We start from the raw sequence: 5887 nt of genomic DNA, 5'->3' as shown, positions 1-5887 counted from the left end.
AGGGCATTGCTATGGTGAGTGCTGTGAACTGTGTAAGACTGATGAAAGACCTGGACCCCTGAAGCAGATAATACATTACATGTTAATAAATAAATAATTAAAATCAGATAAGAAAAACTAACCATCAAGGAAACACCAACCTGAAATGCCTTTGTGGGAGAATTTCACCCAAAATGCTGCTGTACAGATGTGAGTAACACAGGCTTAAGTCTGGGGATTGATTTTTCATTGACACTCTCTCAGGGTGGCGACCATGGGAAAGCTACTTAATCTCCACGAACCTCCACTGTACAACCATAAACTGGGTCCAACTATAGTATCAACCTCATAGTGTCTATGAGGAACAAAAGAATAAACATACATAATGTGTTAACAAAAATTCCAAAAAAATAAAATAAACAATAAATGCTAGTGTAATTTTAGTCACAAATTTTCAAATAAAATATCACCCCAATGCTACTTAAACTAATTAAGAAAATGCATTATTTTTAAAAAAACAGATTCCTAATTCTCTCCATAAAACATTTATTCAATTATTTACATTGTCAGGTCTAACATAACTGCTAAGGATCTAGCAATGAATGTACATTTTAGTGGGACATTAGGTAATGAAACAAAATTTCAAAAGTGAATTGGACAGCATATTAGCTGGTCAAAGTGCTACCTTAGGTGTAAAAGAAAACACTAAATCTAACAGAGAGATGAGAAATGGCTGGGGGTAGGGGTTGTTAAAGGGTGGTTTCATAAGTCTCCACTTACAAACTGATACCAAAACCTAGGGAGTTTTGCACAAAACCAGAGCCCATAGGTTATTTTAATTTATGAATATCAAAGCATAAATTCTACAATAATCCCATGCAATAAAATCCTCCAATGTAGATAATCTCATCAATATATTTAAGAAAATAGAGGGGGGACAAGTATGGCTGGGGAGTTGGAGGAGGCGCCTTTTCAGCCGGTACCCCAAAGTGAGCTGATTACCTACCAAAGAACTCTGATCACCCATGAAATCAGCCTGAGATCAGAATTATACACGTCTGGATCTCTACAGTGGCAGAAGGCTCCAGTGGGCAGGTAAAATGGAGAGGGAAGGCAGACTGATATTGGAAGATAAACAAAAGGGGGAGGGAGCCACCAGAGGTGACTGGTTGGAAAGTAATACCCCAATACTAGTGAGAGTGCCCTGCATCTGGGGACCAGCATTAACTTGGAGACTGGTTGAAAGCACTCCAAAAGAGCAAAGGATTGCAGGGGGGACGGGGGGGGGGGGGGGTTGTGGGAATCGGGGCAGCTAGGGACAGGGGCTTAAGTCCCTGGTCCCAGGACAGCCTCCCTGGTGCTGAGGCAGAGAGAGTGCAGCAGAGAAACCAGCTCTTGGTCCCTAAGCCTCCAGTGTGCCTGAGAATGCATGGGTTCTAGTTCCTGTGAGGGGATGGGAGCCATGCCAGTTGGCAAGAAGCGCGAGTCCTACCACAAAGCTTGAGATACAGGCGCACATCCCTCATGCTCCCCTGAGTTACAAAGGCCTGGCTGCCGCTCTTTGGCCCAGGCCATTGTTTCAAAGCCTTTGCTGAGTGCCCCAAACACTCCCCTGACAGAGGTGCGCAAAAGCCCAATCTGGTGCTTATGGACCAGCGCCCCATTCTCAGTGCCCAAAACGCACACCACCTTTGAAAGAGGTGCGCACAAGCCGGGCACTCCCAGCCCAGGCCAGCAGCAAAATCTCAGTGTGCGATTGCTGCTTGGAACTTCACTGACAGTCAGGAGCTCCAGGATAGCTGCCACTACCTTAGCTTTGGGTACAAGCAAAAGATCCTGCGCCCCCAGGGTCTGCAACTTGGAACCTGCTCTGCCAGAGGCCAAGGGGGAATTTATTTAGGCTCTGCAGCCAGACTGAGGCTGGAGATCTCTGAGAGGGAGATCAGGGTGCGGTTTGTTTTCCTCTAAAACTACAAAAACCATCAAAGGCAGTCAAGGTGTGAGGAAAAAAAAAAAGTGAACAAGCATAAAAACCTCCAGAGAACAAAAGCCTGAAAAAAAAAAAAAAAAGTTTCCTCAGAGCCCACCCCCTTGAGGGGGGCAGGAGGACTTAACTCAGGAAACATCATTGACTGACAACCCACGTGGCAGGCCCCTCCCCCAGAAAACAAACCAAGAAAGAAAAAAAAAATAAGGACTACAAGAGAACAACCACTACTTCATAGGAAAACTTGTATTGTTCACTCGTTCCCACTATTCCAGTTCTTTTTTTTTTTTTTACACATAGGTAATTTTTTAAAACTATTTACCATCACAGCACGTTGTACAGTACATCAAATCCATAATACCTTTCTAACCTGAACTTTTTGATACATACACCTATGTTTTTCTCTTGCATTTTTATGTTTTGAATTCCTTTTTTTAAATTTTAGTTTAGTTTAGTCTAGTTTATTCCTTTTTATTTTTATCCTCTAATATTCATATAAAGTTAAACTTCAAAGTAATCTCCTTTCCCCAATCAATACTACCCCTAGAGGTAAACCAATTTTTAATCCCCTTTATCTAAGGAAATTTGAGTCCTTTAACAAAGATATCAAGATAAATCCAGGAAGAATCAAAACAACCTTCCTCGCACACACTGAGAATTTATAAGAACTCTCCCATCTTCTCCCACCAGTGTTTCTGTGTTTTTTGTGTTTGGCCTGATACCATATAAATTTTTCACTTGTGGTTCTTTTTGACGAGGTTCTTTCTTTATTTGGATATATAGATTTTTTTTTTTCTTGTCGTATACATGTATCAGTCTTTTTATCTCTTTTTGTTTGTCTACTTCATAAATCTTACCTTGGGGCCAATTTGGGCTGAACCTTCTTTTTCATCTTCCCTTTCTTTTTTTTTTTTTTTTTATTTATTTATTTGTCAGAGAGAGAGAGAGAGAGCAAGCACAGGCAGAGTGTCAGGCAGAGTCAGAGGGAGAGGCAGGCTCCCTGTGGAGCAAGGAACCCAATGTGGGACTCGATCCCAGGACGCTGGGATCATGACCTGAGCCAAAGGCAGCTGCTTAACCAACTCAGCCACCCAGGCGTCCCACATCTTCCCTTTCCTTCTGGTCTCTCTCTTTCTGCTCTCTCTTTTTTTTTTCTTCTTTTCTTTCCTTTTTTTTTTTCCTTTTCTTTTGTCTCTCGTTTGGCTGGGGAATCCTGATTGTCAGAAGTGTTCCAGGGTGCACCTTGACTGCACCACAGTTGATACATCCAGCTACATCTGTTCAGTCATCTCCCACCAAAATGACTAGGAGGAGGAATGCCCAACAGAAGAAAAATACAGAGGATGGACCTTCTGCAAGAGAGCTAACAGATATCAACATAGACAATATGTTGGAAAGAGAATTCAGGCTAACAATTATCCAGGCAATAGCTAGGTTGGAGAAAGCCATGGATGACCAAAGAGAATTCACGAGGGCCGAACTGAAAGCAACCAGAGGGGATGTTCACAATGTTAGGGTGGAGCTTAAAGCTACCAGGGAGGAGGTTCACAATGCTCTCAATGTTCCAATCTAATCTAAACTCTCTCAAAGCTAGGGTAACTGAGACAGAAGATAGATTTAGTGATCTGGAAGACAAACTGATAGAGAGAAAGGATCAGGAGGAAGCCTGGAACAAACAGCTTAGAAACCACGAAAACAGAATCAGGGAAATAAATGATGCCATGAAGCGTTTCAACGTCAGAATTCTTGGAATCCCTGAAGGGGAGGAGAAAGAAAGAAGTCTAGAAGATATAGTGGAACAAGTCCTTCATGAAAATTTTCCCAATCTCGTAAATGGAACCAGCGTTGATGTACTAGAGGCTGAACGATCTCCACCCAAGATTATACATTCCAAAAAAACATCACGACACTTGATATTCAAATTGAGCAATTATAATTGTAGGTATAATTTCTTGAAAGCTGCCAGGGCAAAGAGGCTCCTTACTAACAGAGGCAAGCCCATCAGAATAACGTCAGACCTGTCCACAGAGACTGGCAAGCCAGAAGAGCCTGGCAAAATATATTCAGGGCACTAAAGGAGAAGAACATGCAGCCAAGAATACTTTATCCAGCAAGACTGACATTCAAAATGGATGGAGAGATAAAAAATTTTCAAGACCGGCAAGGCTTAAAAGACTCTGCAACCACCAAGCCGACACTGCAGGAAATAATAAGGGAGGTTCTATACAAGAGGAAAAATCCCAAGAATAACATTGAACAGAAATATAGAGACAGTCTACAGAAAGAAAGACTTCAAAGCTAACTCGACGTCAATAAAAACGTGTCTATCAATACTCAAACTCAATGTGAATGGCCTAAATGCACCCACAAAATGACACAGGGTTGCAGATTGGATAAAACAACAGGACCCATCCATATGTTGTCTACAAAAGACCCATTTTGAACCTAAAGATACAACCAGACTGAAATTGAAGGGATGGAGAAGCATCTTTCATGCCAATGGGCCTCAAAAGAAGGCTGGGGTAGTGATTCTCATATCAGATAAATTAGACTTCAAACTAAAAACTGTAGTCAGAGATACAGACAGACACTACATAATCCTTAAAGGGACTATCCACCAAGATGATCTAACAATTGTTAATATCTATGCTCCCAATATGGGAGCAGCCAATTACTTAAGAAAACCGTTAATCAAGATAAAGAGTCATATTGATATGAATACACTAATCGTAGGAGATCATAACACGCCTCTCTCAGAATTAGACAGATCATTGAAGCAGAAAATCAATAAAGAAACAAGAGCAGTGAATGACACTTTGGACCAGATGGACCTCATAAATATATACAGAACATTCCACCCTAAAACAACAGAATACTCATTCTTCTCAAGTGCACAGGGAACCTTCTCCAGAATAGACCACATACTGTGTCACAAATCAGGACTCAACCCATACCAAAAGACTGAGATTATTCCCTGCATATTCTCAGATCACAATGCTTTGAAACTGGAGCTCAATCACAAGAAAAGGTTCAGAAGGAACTCAAACACCTGGAAGCTGAATACCACCTTGCTTAAGAATGCTTGGATCAACCAGGAGATCAAAGAAGAACTGAAACAATTCATGGAAACCAAAGAGAATGAAGACACTTCGGTCCAAAACCTATGAGATACAGCAAAGGCAGTCCTAAGGGGAAAATACATAGCCATCCATGCCTCCCTCAAAAAAAATTGAAAAATCCAGAACACACCAGCTGTCTCTACACCTTAAAGAACTGGAGAATCAACAACAAATCAAACCAACTCCACACATAAGAAGGGAAATCATCAAGATTAGAGCTAGATCAATGAGGTAGAAACCAGAGATACAGTAGAACGTATCAATGTAAGCTGGTTTTTTGAAAGAATCAATAAGATCAATAAACCATTGGCCAAACTAATCCTAAAGAAAAGAGAGAAAGCCCAAATTTATAAAATTATGAATGAAAAGGGAGAGATCACAACTAACACCAAGTAAGTAGAAACAATCATCAGAAGTTATTATCAACAGTATATGCCACTAAGCTTAGCAACCTAGAAGAAATGGGTGCATTCCTGGAAAAATACAAACTACCAAAATTGAACAAGGAAGAAATCGACAACCTGAATAGACCGATATCTAATAATGAGATTGAAGCAGTGATCAAAAACCTTCCAAAAAACAAGAGCCCAGGACCTGAAGGATTCCCTGGGGAATTCTACCAAACCTTTAAAGAAGAAATAAAACCTATTCTCATGAAGCTGTTTCAAAAATTTGAAGCAGAAGGAAAACTTCCAGACTCTTTCTATGAAGCCAGCATTACCCTGATCCCTAAACCAGGCAAAGACCCTACCAACAAGGAGAATTTTAGACCAATATCACTGATGAATATGGATGCTAAGAT

This window comes from Mustela nigripes, unplaced genomic scaffold, assembly GCF_022355385.1.
Source record: "Mustela nigripes isolate SB6536 unplaced genomic scaffold, MUSNIG.SB6536 HiC_scaffold_148, whole genome shotgun sequence".
NCBI classification, from domain to species: Eukaryota; Metazoa; Chordata; class Mammalia; order Carnivora; family Mustelidae; genus Mustela; species Mustela nigripes.
This window is presented reverse-complemented; position numbering follows the sequence as displayed.